Below are 14,102 nucleotides of genomic sequence, written 5' to 3' on the forward strand. Positions count from 1 at the left end.
TGCTGGGATTACAGGCATGAGCCACTGCGCCCGGCCAATTTTTTGTGTGTTTTTAGTAGAGATGGTGTTTCACATGTTGGCCAGGCTGGTCTTGAACTCCTGAACTCAAGTGATCTGCCCACCTCGGCCTCCCAAAGTGTTGAGATTACAGGCGTGAGCCACCACGCCTGTCCCTCCCTCCCTTCTTTCTTTCTTTCCTTCCCTCCCTCCTTCCTTCCTTCCTTTCCTTCCTTTCCTTCCTTCCTTCCTTCCTTTTCTTCCCTCCTTCTCTCTCTCCCTCCCTCCTTCTGCCCCTCCCTCCCTCTTTCTTTCCTTCTTTCTTTCTCTTTTTTTTTTTTTTTTTTTTTTGAGACGTAGTCTTGTTCTGTCCCCGAGGCTGGAGTGCAGTGGCGCGATCTCGGCTCACTGCAAGCTCCGACTACCGGGTTCACGCCATTCTTCTCCTGCCTCAGCCTCCCGAGTAGCTGGGACTACAGGCGCCCGCCACCACGCCCGGCTAATTTTTTGTATTTTTAGTAGAGACGGGGTTTCACCGTGTTAGCCAGGATGGTCTCGATCTCCTGACCTCGTGATCCGCCCGCCTCGGCCTCCCAAAGTGCTGGGATTACAGGCGTGAGCCACTGCGCCCGGCCATTTTCTTTCTCTTTTTAAAAAATGTATATATTCTTCAGAATTCAAGGTGGATTCTTTATTTTCTTTCTTTCTGTTTCTCCCTCTCTCTCTCTTTCTTTCCTTTGTCTCAATCTGTCACCCAGGCTGGACTGCAGTGGCACAATCCTACCTAGCTCACTGCTGCCTCGATCTTCTGGGCTCAAGGGATTCCCTCTGCCTCAGCCTCCCAAACAGCTGGGAATATAGGTGGGCACCACCATGCCCAGCTAATTTTTTAAAATGTTGTTCATATTTGTTTTCTTTGTAGAGACGGAGTCTTGCTGCGTTGTCCAGGCTGCTCTTGAGCTCCAGGCCTCAAGCGATTCTCCCAGCTTGCCCTACCAAAGCATTAGATTTACAGGCAGGAGCCACTGCACCCAGCCCTATTCTTCTTTCTTAACAGCTTATCATCATCTGCCTTTCTCTATATTTAACTTACTATCTTGTTTATCTTTTTTTTACTGACCCCTCCCAAACCCCTAAGCTGTTACCTCCATGAAGACCAAGGTTTCTGTCTGTTTGCAGTAATGTGTCCTGACGTATCTGGCATATAGTGGGAGCTCAACGAAGATCAGTGGCATGAATGGCACCTGTGAAGAGGAGAGCCCTGAGGGGAAGTTGGGGTGGAGCTGCAGAGAGTGCTTAGGAGGCTACTGCTATTGTGATGATCAACCTGATTCTTCAGCCTGGAGCCTTGAGCCTCGTCTCCAAGGGGCAAGGTGGGGAGAGGAAGGTGCTTTTCTTGGGTATACACCCTGCACCAGCATCAGGCTTCAGGCTTCATATATGATAGATGCAGAATGACAACCAAGCACAATGTATAGACCTTGTCTAAGTTCTTAACGAATTATTATTTTTTGAGACAACGTCTTGCTCTGTGGCCAAGGTGGGGTGCGATGGCACAATGTTACAAAGATTTTACAAATCTTTGCGATTTGTAAAAAATAACAGGGTCTCATTATGTTTTCGAGGTTTGTCTGGAACCCACTGGGCTCAAGTGACCCTCCAGGCTCAGCCTCCCAAGGTGCTGGGATAACAGGGGTGAGCCACTGTGCCAGTGCCCAGCCTTTATTATTTTAAAAAAGTAGTCCTGGCTGAGCGCGGTGGCTCACGCCTATAATCCCAGCACTTTGGGAGACCGAGGCAGGTGGATTACCCGAGGTCAGGAGTTCACAACCAGCCTGGCCAACATGGTGAAACCTCATCTCTACTAAAAAATACAAAACCAGGCGTGGTGGCGGGCACCTGTAATCCCAGCTACTCGGGAGGCTGAAGCAGGAGAATTGCTTGAACCTGGGAGGCAGAGGCTGCAGTGAGCCGAGATCGCGCCACTGCACTCCAGCCTGGTGACAGAGCAACACTCTGTCTCAATAAATAAATAAATAAATAAATAAAGACAGGTTCTTGCTCTGTTGTCCAGGCTGGAATGCAGTGGCACGATCATAGCCCACTACAGCCTCAAACTCCTGGGCTCAAGCCAGGCTCTCACTTTGGTCTCCCAATTTGCTGGGATTATAGGCATGAGCCACTGTATTTGGCCTAGTGGATATTAAGAATAAATAAGTTGGGACCGGGCGCGGTGGCTCACGCCTGTAATCCCAGCACTTTGGGAGGCCAAGGCGGGTGGATCACGAGGTCAGGAAATCAAGACCACCTTGGCTAACACGGTGAAACCCCGTCTCTACTAAAAATACAAAAAATTAGCTGGGCGTGGTGGCAGGTGCCTGTAGTCCCAGCTACTAGAGAGGCTGAGGCAGGAGAATGGCATGAACCCGGAAGGCGGAGTTTGCAGTGAGCCGAGATTGCGCCACTGCACTCCAGCCTGGGCGACAGAGCGAGACTCCGTCTCAAAAAATAAATAAATAAATAAATAAAGAATAAATAAGTTGGGTCCAGGCGAGGTTGTTCATGCCTGTAATCCCAGCACTTTGGGAGGCCCAGGCGGGCAGATCACGAGGTCAGGAGTTCGAGACCAGCCTGTCCAATATTGTGAAACCCTGTCTCCACTAAAAATACAAAAATTAGTTGGGCATGGTGGCATGTGCCTGTAGTCCCAACTACTCGGGAGGTTGAGGCAGGAAAATTGCTTGAACCCGGAAGTTGGAGGTTGTCGTTAGCTGAGATCTCGCCACTGCATTCCAGCCTGAGCAACAGAGCGAGGCTCCGTCTCAAAAAAAAAAAAAAAAAGAGAGAGACCGAGTGCCGTGGCTCACGCCTGTAATCCTAGCACTTTGGGAGGCTGAGGCAGGCAGATCACGAGGTCAGGAATTTGAAACCAGCCTGACCAACATGGTGGAACCCCGTCTCTACTAAAAATACAAAAATTAGCCAGGCGTGGTGGCACGTGCTTGTAATCCCAGGTACTCAGGAGGCTGAGGCAGGAGAATTGCTTGAACCCGGGAGATGGAGGTTGCAGTGAGCTGAGATCACGCCATTGCACTCCAGCCTAGGCGACAGAGCGAGACTCCACCTCAAAAAAAAAAAAAAAAAAAAAGGACTCTAGAGATGACATGACAAAGTATACTGGAGAATATGTTTAGGTTATATGTAAATGCTACACCATTTTATATAACGAACTTGAGCGTCTGTGAATTTTGGTATCTATGGGAGGGCCTAGAACTTAATCCCCCATAAATACTGAAGGAGGCCTGTATTTACAGTTTTAATTCTCCTTTTACCTCGCAGTTACCAAAATACATTACCTTTGTTCTATAACGGTAAAGACTAAGTATTGTGAAACTAAAATCTTCATGAATATGTTTACAGTCAGACATAAAGCTTTTGGGAACATTTCAAATTATAATAGTCATGATGACAACTGGATTATCCTGCCTAACTATCAAATCTCAGTATCTAAGAAAACTTCTGAAAGACAAATAAGTTGGTTCATTTCTTTTTTTTATAAGTTGGTTCATTCTATAAGAAGAAACAGTGAACGCTTTCTTCCTTCTTTTTTCAGAGATATCTCCAAATCCTAACAAACAACCAAAACCTAGATGGTTATTAGCACTAAAAAGATAATAACTGGCCAGGTGTGGTGGCTTATGCCTATAATCCTAGCACTTTGGGAGGCTGAGGCAGGAGGATCGCTTGAGCCTAGGAGGTCAAGGCTGCAGTGTGCCATGTTCATGCCACTGTAGTCCACCTTGGGCAACACAGTGAGATCTTTTCTCAAAAAAAAGAAAGAAAAAAGATAATAACTAGCCTGGCGAGGTGGCTCACACCTGTAATCCCAGAACTTTGGGAGGCCGAGGTGGCCGGATCACCTGAGGTTGGGAGTTCGAGAACAGCCTGACCAACATGGAGAAACTCTGTCTCTACTAAAAATACAAAATTAGCCGGGCGTGGTGGCGCATGCCTGTAATCCCAGTTACTTGGGAGCCTGAGGCAGGAGAATCACTTGAACCCAGGAGGCAGAGGTTGCAGTGAGCCAAGATCGCGCCATTGCACTCCAGCCTGGGCAATAAGAGCAAAACTCTGTCTCAAAAAAAAAAAAAAAAAAGATAAAGTAGATACTCATGTACAATTTGCAAACCAATAAAAAGGAAATCTTTATCTCCTCTTGTAAGCAAACTAGAGATCAGGCAAAGGAGAGAAAAAAACAGAGCATATTTTCCCATTGTCTATAAGCCCAGCATTGACTGGCTTCTGTTTCTTTTCACACTATTCTTCCCCTGGCTGCAGTTTCTCTAACTAGTGTTACTTTCTTCACTTGTTCCTGTTTCTTCCTACCCCAGGGGCTTTGCACATCCTGTTTCCTCTACTTAGAAAACTCTTCCTGGCCAGGTGTGGTGGCTCACGCCTGTAATCCCAGTACTTTGGGAGGCCGAGGAGGGCGGATCACCTGAGGTCAGGAGTTGAAGACCAGCCTGACCATCATGGAGAAATCCCGTCTCTACTAAAAATAAAAAAAAAATTAGCCAGGCATGGTGGTGCACCTGTAATCCCAGCTGCTCGGGAGGCTGAGGCAGGAGAATCACTTGAACCTGGGAGTCGGAGGTTGCAGTGAGCCAAGATTGTGCCACTACATTCCAGCCTGGATGACACAGTAGGACTCTGTCTCAAAAAAAAAAAAGAAAAGAAAAGAAAAGAAAACTCTTCCTTGTTCTACCTTCTCAGTGCTCATTCCTCCCTGTCCTGCCTTTACTTTTATTTATTTCTTATTAATATTATCTTTTTTTGAGATGGAGTCTCGCTCTGTTGCCCAGGCTGGAGTGCTGTGGTACGATCTCGGCTCACTGCAGCCTCTGCCTCCCTGGTTCAAGCGATTCTCCTGCCTCAGCCTCCCAGATAGCTGGGATTACAGGCACATGCCACCACGCCTGACTAATTTTTAGTGGAGATGGGGTTTTGCCATGTTGTCCATGCTAGTCTCGAACTCCTGATCTCAAGTAATCCACCTGCCTTGGACTCTGAAAGTATTGGGATTATAGGCGTGAGCCATTATGCCCAGCCTCTGCCACGCCTTTAGCATAGTTGATTTCTATTCTCCCTTCAGGTTTCCACTCAATGGGTCCCTCCTACCTAGAAGCCTCATCCAAACTCCCACCACCTCCAAGCTCCTTACAGGTTTCCATAGCATACACAGCCCAATCCTGACTCTTAAGGGCCTGAGATATAGTTGCCTTCGTGGACCCCTTCCTCCGTAAAAGGATATGAAAAATTGTATTTTATGACTACATTGGCCTGAAGAGGAAATACAATTCAGGCTGGATTCATTACTATAGATTATATATGAATACTTTATATTACTATATATATGAATATTATTCATGTTCTCTTCTGTCCTTAAATTAAAATAAAAATATTTTTGTGGGCTCCTAAAGTTATCATGGGCCTCGGGTATAGTATTTCCTGTGCCAAGGAGAAGCTGACCTGCAAACACTACGCAAGTTTTCTTTTCTTTTCTTCTGTTTTTTGAGACAGAGTCTGTCTCTCTTGGTCTGTCGCCCAGGCTGGAGGGCAGTGGTGGGAACTCAGCTCACTGAAAGCTCTGCCTCCTGGGTTCACGCCATTCTCCTGCCTCAGCCTCCTGAGTTAGCTGAGACCACAGGCGCCGCCACTGCGCCCGGCTAATTTTTTTGTATTTTTAGTAGAGAGGGGGGTTCACCGTGTTAGCCAGGATGGTCTCAATCTCTTGACCTTGTGATCCGCCTGCCTTGGCCTCCCAAAGTGCTGGGATTACAGGCGTGAGCCACCGCGCCCGGCCAAGTTTTCTTTTCTTTTATTAGAGACAGGCTGTGGCTCAGGCTGAAAGGCAGTGGCACAGCCTCGCCTCACTTCGTTCCTCATTTCCTCACTGAGCCTGACTTCCCAGGCTGAAGTGATCTTCCCACCTCAGCCTCCCAAGTAGCCAGGACTACAGGCATACCAGGCTAATTTTGTTTATTTCTGGTAGAGATGGGGTCTCACTATGTTGCCCAGGCTGGTCTGGAACTACTGGGCTCAAGTGACCCTCCCATCTCAGCCTCCCAAAGTGCTGGGATGGCCGGGCACAGTGGCCGATGCCTGTAATCTTAGCACTTTCGGAGGCTGAGGCGGGTGGATCACTGGAGGTCAGGAGTTCGAGACCAGCCTGGCCAACATGGTGCAACCCTGTCTGTACTAAAGATACAAAAATCAGCCGGGTGTGGTGGCAGGCACCTGTAATCCCAGCTGCTCAGGAGGTTAAGGCAGGAGAATCACTTGATCCCGGGAGGTGGAGGTTGCAGAGAGCTGAGATCGGGCCATTGCACTCCAGCCTGGGCAACAAGAGTGATACTCCATCTCAAAAAAACGAAACAAAACAAAAAGTGGTGGGATTATAGGCGTGAATCACCACACCCAGTCCAAGTTTTCTACTGAGCATTTATTCTTATCATAGTTAATTACCTTCTAGAACATGTGAGCCCAGGGCACCTGCCTCTGCATCCATGGGGGTGACATTAGAGTGTGAGATCTCAGTCTCCCAGGGACATGCAAGCCAATGTGCATTTTTAACCAAGCTTTTGATTATTCTAATGCTTACAAATGGTTGAGAACCATTGTTAATGTCTGTTTACTTTGCTAAAATGTTGACTCCAGTTAGGACCATGCTTTCCGTGTGCAATTCTGCATTTCTGCACCAACACAGACACTGACACAGTGATTGGTCAATATGCTTTCAGTGAATAAGGAAAAGAAAACAGACACACCTGGTCATATTTTGTAAGGCTCCTATTTTGTTACTTATGGCTATAAGAATATATTTTCAAGGACATCATGGGTGTTATATATCAATATGCTCCAAAGCCCTAAAGCATTGCCTGGCAGAGTAGGTCTTTGATAGATCTGTGTTGTTGAATGGTTGTCCATCAGTGCAAGATCTTCTTTTCTTTTCTTTTCTTTTTTTGAGACAGAGTTTTGCTCTTATTGCCGAGGCTGTAGTGCAATGGCGCTATCTCAGCTCACTGCAACCTCCACATTCCAGGTTCGAGCAATTCTCCCGCCTCAGCCTCCCGAGTAGCTGGGATTATAGGCATGAGCCACAGTGCCTGGCCCAGGGTAAGATTTTCATGTATTGCACACTGACAGGATTTTTCTCAGATTACAGATCAGTCATGTCATAAACTGCTTTCTCTATCTGTCTTTTATTTGTTTTTTATTAATTTTTATTTATTTATTTATTTTTGAGATGGAGTTTTGCTCTTGTTGCCCAGACTGGAGTGCAATAGCGCGATCTCGACTCACTGCAACCTCCGCCTCCCAGGTTCAAGCAATTCTCCTGCTCAGTCTCCCAAGTAGCTAGGACTACAGGCATGTGCCACCACGCCTGGGGAATTTTTTTGTATTTTTAGTAGAGACGAGATTTCACCATGTTGGTCATATTGGTCTTGAACTCCTGACCTCAGGTGATCCACCCACCTTGGCCTCCCAGACTGCTGGGATTACAGGCGTGAGCCACTGCACCCAGCCTTATTTATTTTTAATAGAGATGGAAAAAAAAAAAAAGAAGACCAAAAAAAAAGTATAACTCCCCTCAAGGCTGGGCACAATGGCTCATGCCTGTAATCCCAGCTCTCAGGGAGGCAGAGGCAGGAGGATAGCTTTAGCCCAGGAGTTGGAGACCCGCCTGGGCAATATAGGGAGGCCCCATTCTCCACAAAAATGAAAAAAAAAAAAGACAAAAAAAAAAAAATAAGTGTAATAGAGAAGGGGTCTTGCTATTTTGCCCAGGCTGATCTTCAACTCCTGGCCTCAAATGATCCTCCCACCTTGGCCTCCCAGAATGCTGGGATTACAGATGTAAACCACCCCACTCAGCCTATATCTATTTGATTCTGAGATCTGTAATGCTAAAGATAGAAGACAGCCATGGACTTTGCATAGATGACTTTTTTGGCTGCATTGGGTTACTATGTTTTCCTTTAGTGAAGGATTTCCGAATGAAACATCTTCTGTTTGTGGTGAGGGAACACCACTTCTTGGTGCAGGGGGATTGGCAAAATCTTTTGCATCATGGGGTTTGGCCTTTTCTTATTTATTTATTTATTTATTTAGACACAGGGGCTCACTCTTTTGTCCAGTCTGGAGTGCAGTGGTGCGATCATAGCTCACTGTAGCCTTGACCTCTTTGGCTCAGGTAAGCCTCCTGCCCTTAGTCTCCTGTGTAGCTGGGACCACAACTGTGCACCACCACATTCAGCTAATTTTTAATTTTCTTTTTTTTTTTTTTATAGAGATGGGGTTCCATTTTGTTGCCCAGGCTGGTCTCAAACTCCTGGGCTCAAGTGATCCTCACACCTTGGCCTCCTAAAGTGCTGGGATTACAGGTGTGAGTCACTTCACCTGGCCTGGTTTGATCGGTATAACTCTATTATGCTCAATAAGAATTTCAAAGTTCACTGAACTTTTTCATACAATAAAATCATTTACATTTTTCTCTTGGGATTTACACTGAGTTCACTTTATTTATTTTTATTTTTATTTTTTATTTTTTTTGAGACAGAGTCTTGCTCTGTCGCCCAGGCTGGAGTGCAGTGGCGTGATCTTGGCTCACTGCAACCTCCGCCTCCCGGGTTCATGCCATTCTCCTGCCTCAGCCTCCCGAACAGCTGGGACTACAGGCGCCCACCACCACGCCCAGCTAATTTTTTCTATTTTTTTTTTAGTAGAGACGGGGTTTCACTGTGTTAGCCAGGATGGTCTCGATCTCCTGACCTTGTGATTCACCCGCCTCGGCCTCCCGAAGTCCTGGGATTACAGGCGTGAGCCACCGCGCCCGGCCGAGTTCACTTTAAAATGATAGACTTCGGTTCTTTTCATCATACACAGAATAGAAAGCTTAATTAAATTTATACTGGTCATAGCTTTTGCCTGTGTCCTTCAGTGTTTAGAAACTGTATAATAAAGACAAGTTTGAATGAACAATATAAGTTCTGTGTACTTCAATTTCAATTGTGTCTCAAAGATCATTTTTCTTTCTCTTGTTAAAATTGCACTGCAATATTCTATACAGTGTGTGCCACATTAAAAAATATGTGTGTGTGTATGTATAAAAACTGAGCCTTCAGGCCAGGCGTGGTGGCTCATGCCTGTAATCCTAGCATTTTGGGAGGCCAAGGTGGGTGGATCACGAGGTCAGGAGTTCAAGACCAGCCTGGCCAAGATGGTGAAACCCCGTCTCTACTAAAAATAAAAAAATTAGCCGGGCATGATGGCAGGTGCCTGTAATCCCAGCTATTCGGGAGGCTGAGGCAGGAGAATCACTTGAATCCAGGGGGTGCAGGTTGAAGTGAGCCAAGATCGCCCCACTGCACTCCAGCCTGGGCGATAGAGTGAGACTCCGTCTCAAAAAAAAAAAAAAGCCTTTAATTTTAATTTTTTTTTACTTTCTCTTTTGAAGGAGGAAGACATAAATCATAAGGACAGAACTGATGATATTAAAGATTTGGTCTGAAAAAGGAAGCCTCCAGGGAATGTTATGAAGAGTCCATGTGGGTAAAACTTAATTGTGCTTTCTATTTCATCAGGAATGATTATTCAGATTCAGAATAAGAGCATTAAAGAACTGTGAATTCTCCATGAAAAATGATAGTTCTTTCTACTTGTGGTTTAGTTTATTGATATTCAATCTTGTTTCATAAAAAAAGGATGTTTACCATATTAAACACGTTTAAAGATGGAAAACTATTTCTTACATATTAAAAGAGTACAAGAAATATTTAGCCGGGGCCGGGCACGGTGGCTCACGCTTGTAATCCCAGCACTTTGGGAGGCCGAGGCGGGCGGATCACGAGGTCAGGAGATCGAGACCACGGTGAAACCCCGTCTCTACTAAAAAATACAAAAAATTAGCCAGGCGTGGTGGCGGGCGCCTGTAGTCCCAGCTACTTGGAGAGGCTGAGGCAGGAGAATGGCGTGAACCCGGGAGGTGGAGCTTGCAGTGAGCCGAGATTGAGCCACTGCACTCCAGCCTGGGTGAAAAGGCGAGACTCCGTCTCAAAAAAAAAAAAAAAAAAAGAAAAGAAATATTTAGCCGGGCGCGGTGGCTCACGCTTGTAATCCCAGCACTTTGGGAGGCCGAGGCGGGCAGATCACGAGGTCAGGAGATCGAGACCACGGTGAAACCCCGTCTCTACTAAAAAATACAAAAAAAATTAGCCGGGCGTGGTGGCGGGCGCCTGTAGTCCCAGCTACTCGGAGAGGCCGAGGCAGGAGAATGGCTTGAACCCGGGAGGCGGAGCTTGCAGTGAGCCGAGACTGCGCCACTGCACTCCAGCCTGGGCGACAGAGCGAGACTCTGTCTCAAAAAAAAAAAAAAAAAAAAAGAAATATTTATATATGCATATAAATATATAGTAAGACATATTTAAAATATGTAAAGATGAAACAAAACCTTTATTTGTAGATAGCTGAATAACTAGAAAATATAATTGGCCAGGCACGGTGGCTCACACCTGAAATCCCAGCACTTTGAGAGGTGGAGGCAGGTGTATCACCTGAGGTCAGGAGTTTGAGACCAGCCTGACCAATATGATGAAACCCCGTGTCTACTAAAAATGCAAAAATTAGCCAGGTGTGCTGGCGGGCACCTGTAATCCCAACTACTTTTTTTTTTTTTTTTAATTTGAGACGGAGTCTCACTCTGTCGCCAGGCTGGAGTGCAGTGGCACGATCTCAGCTCACTGCAACCTCTGCCCTCTGAGTTCAAGCGATTCTCCTGCCTCAGCCACCCGAGTAACTGGGATTACAGTCACCCGCCACTGCACCCGGCTAATTTTTTGTATTTTTAGTAGAGATGGGGTTTCACCTTCTTGGCCAGGCTGATCTTGAACTCCTGACCTTGTGATCCACCCGCCTGGGCCTCCCAGAGTGCTGGGATTACAGGTGTGAGCCACCGCACCCGGCCAATCCCAGCTACTTATGAGGCTGAGACAGGAGAATCGCTTGAACCCAGGAGGCAGAGGTTGCAGTGAGCTGAGATCGTGCCATTGTACTCCAGCCTGGGCAACAAGAGCAAAACTCCATCTCAAAAAAAAAAAAAAAAAACGACCGGGCGCGGTGGCTCAAGCCTGTAATCCCAGCACTTTGAGAGGCTGAGGAGGGCAGATCACGAGGTCAGGAGATCGAGACCATCCTGGCTAACACGGTGAAACCCCGTCTCGACTAAAAATACAAAAAAAAATTAGCCGGGCGTGTTGGCGGGCGCCTGTAGTCCCAGCTACTCGGGAGGCTGAGGCAGGAGAATGGCGTGAACCCAGGAGGCGGAGCTTGCAGTGAGCCGAGATCGCGCCACTGCACTGCACTCCAGCCTGGGGGACAGAGAAAGACTCTGTCTCAAAAAAAAAAAAAAAAAAAAGAAGAAAATATAATTAAGCCAAATACATATTCTCCCAAGCATTATGATTAAACCTAATTTGCTGTTTGTTTTGTTGTGCATGGTTTTTTGTTAGTTTATAGTTTGCTTATTCATTGCTGTTTTTTAAGATAGGAACTATGAGTCCTTCAGCTGATGAATAAAATCCTCCAAGTTTTAACATTTTACAATTGAATTATATAAACATTGAAAATGGGTTGAAATAAATCTAGTTGTTCAAAAGCGTATGTTGTATTTTCTAGCTGACCTGACCTGGCTAGGGAACCAGTGCATGTCTGTGTGGTAACAACAGAGTTGGCTCATAGATTTTTAAGGAAGTATAAATGGGCAAAAATAAAAGTGTTTGCCTTGATCAATGTCACACACCTCTTTTTCAATGGATTCCAACTTTCTGTTCAGTCTCAATCTGTAATGAGACTCTGACTTTCACCTATACTCGTGAGATTAGAAGAAAATTCTGCCTCTGGGACAGAGGTCAGAGAGCTAATCCCAGCCATGGAGACTTCATTGAAGGTTTGCAGGCTGCATGAATACCTCCGGGCGGCAAAGAAAAATAGGTCAGGGCATGGTGCTTGGCTGTGTGATCTTGGCAGGTTAGTTTACATTTCTGTTCCTCAGTCTCTTCCTCTGTAAAATCGGGATCCTAATAGCACGTATACCATAAGGCTGTAGGAAGGATTAACTGAGTTAATACATGTAAAACTCTTGGGAGAGTGCTTGGGACATGGTGAGTGCTTAAGAAAAATATCTGCCATTATTAGGACGTGAGTTGCTGACAACTTTTCCCCCTCCCCAAAATGGCTACTGCTCTGTAAATAAGAGATAAGAAAACTACACTGGAGAGGGAGGGATTTGTAACCCTTCTCCCTGTGGGGGAGAAAATCACTTACTAAAGAACAAAGTTTTCTTGTATATATCTTGAAAATGAAAACGTTCACAAAAGACAAGTATTCTGCCTACTAAAAATGCCAGTTAGGGAGAGAAAACGCTGACTCCTCCCAGCTCGCAGCACGAGGAGGAGGAGGAGGGCAGAGCCAAGGGGACTTTTAGCTGAGTAATAGGCAGTATCCCTCGTGAACGCCACCCTCTGTCCTTCTCCCCAGGATTGGAAAACCTCCGTAACAGAGTGTTCAAGGTCTCCTAGGTATTTTACAAAAATCGTTTGAGAAAGACTTCCCGGGATCATCAATTTTTAACCAGTGCTTACCAGGCATATTCTAAATTAGTGAGACCTAAACCTTGCCTGAGGATTTGTCATTGAAGCTCCTGTGATATTTTTTCCTACTGGTGTTAGTAATAACCACCCATTGTGTGAATTACACCATGTGAATTACACAAAAATAATAAGATTTTTTAAAAATAATTTTTTCCCTAAATGTTAGAAAAGCCCACCCTATATCATTGTTTAAAAAAAAAACTGAAAAATACACACATATACAAAGGGAATTAAAAATCACTGGTGATCATTAGTAACATCTTAGTGGATGAGAAAGGTTTTTCTTTTTTTTTTTTTCTTAAGTTCCTCAAATGTGTTGCAGAATTTGGGATTTTTTTGGTGCGGGGGAGGAGTATTGGGATAAAATACTACCAGAATAAATTCAAGGAGAAAAAGAGGAAGCCATTTTACACTAATACCAGACTCTAGACCACTTCCTTCTCAAATAGGCACATCCCCTGTTGTGAAAACAGTCCAGGAGCTTCAAGGTAGGGAGTGGAAATAGACTTGAATATTCCTTGTGAATTCTAGGAGCTAAAAGCTCAGGTTTAATGAAAAACCAAAGGACATATAAGCTCACAGAGTCCTGGTATACAGAAGGGAACATTCAGATCCAGTTTGTAAGGGGCAAGGTCAGCACTCTTGCCAGGGGCTCTGGATTTAAGCATGGACTTTGCAATGTACTAATTTTGTGACCTTCGGAAGGTCATGGTCTCTCTGAGCCACCGTTTTCTAATCTGTGAAATGGGACATTCAACTTCCCCTCTGTACCTTGCAGTGACATTTTAAGATAATGTATCTGTAAAATCCTTTTAACAGAACAATGCAAACATAAGGTGTTATGTTAAGGAGGCACAATTCCAAGCTTTTCTGTATTGTTTGGATCAAAACATTGTTTCCTTGTCTACGTTAGTTATCTACATGGACTTACAGTTGTTTGTGAAGATGAAATAAGCGGCTTCCACTGATGGCCTAACCAGAAACTTCAGTGGTTTGACTCTTAGTGAATTTGCCTCAACTTATGTTTTTTAAAAAGTACCCAGAAATACTCAGTCTCACCAGGAAAGAAACAGAATGAAGCTGTCCCTAGGTTAAAACCACCTCACTCACAGTTTATTCCTGAAACAAACATTTGTTGACTGTGTTTTTGACATGGTTTACTAGACTAAGCTCACAAACTTTCCATAAATGCATCAAGAAGTCAGTATTTCCTAGCCAAACACATTCTCATCTGTATCCCATCTCTGGCCAAATTCTGTAGGGACCTGGCTGTAAATAAGTAATGCCTCCTAGGAACACGGGCCTGCCTATCTGCCAGGCCCACGCCCTTTTGCTGTTCCACTTGAAACCTGGAGGCAGGCCAGGGATATGGCTAAATAATTACTGAGCCAGAACCAG

Source organism: Symphalangus syndactylus, chromosome 24, assembly GCF_028878055.3.
Source record: "Symphalangus syndactylus isolate Jambi chromosome 24, NHGRI_mSymSyn1-v2.1_pri, whole genome shotgun sequence".
Lineage (NCBI taxonomy): Eukaryota > Metazoa > Chordata > Mammalia > Primates > Hylobatidae > Symphalangus > Symphalangus syndactylus.